Source organism: Leptonychotes weddellii, unplaced genomic scaffold (assembly GCF_054177405.1).
Source record: "Leptonychotes weddellii isolate Sample4059 unplaced genomic scaffold, ASM5417740v2 HiC_scaffold_193717, whole genome shotgun sequence".
Lineage (NCBI taxonomy): Eukaryota > Metazoa > Chordata > Mammalia > Carnivora > Phocidae > Leptonychotes > Leptonychotes weddellii.
This window is the reverse complement of record NW_027779336.1, coordinates 1-291: the sequence shown is the minus strand read 5'-3', so window position 1 is coordinate 291 and position 291 is coordinate 1. Positions and strand designations below refer to the sequence as shown.

General features: G+C 34.7%; 1 pseudogene; it reads right to left on the bottom strand.

Moving 5' to 3' along the window:
• Positions 1–91: 91 nt before the first annotated feature.
• Positions 92–222, bottom strand: LOC145718665 (U4 spliceosomal RNA; annotated as a pseudogene).
• Positions 223–291: the final 69 nt, after the last annotated feature.

The window sequence follows — 291 nt, the reverse complement described above, 5'->3', positions numbered from 1 at the left end:
GATTTTCTTTGTTCTTTAACAGAAAGTTCTTCCCAAAAACATAGCTTGCCTTCAGAGGCAAAACTGACATTAACATTTAGGGCAGTTAAATATACTGTATCTGTCAAATATTACCTTAGCACAGAACATTTCACTCAAAGTATTTTAGGAAAAGTTTTCAATTAGCAATAATCGCACCTCGGATAAACCTCATTGGTTATGATACTGCCACTGCACAAAGCTCAAAGTATTTTAAAAATGGAATATTATGCAGCCATCAAAAGGAATGAGATCTTGCCATTTGCAACGACG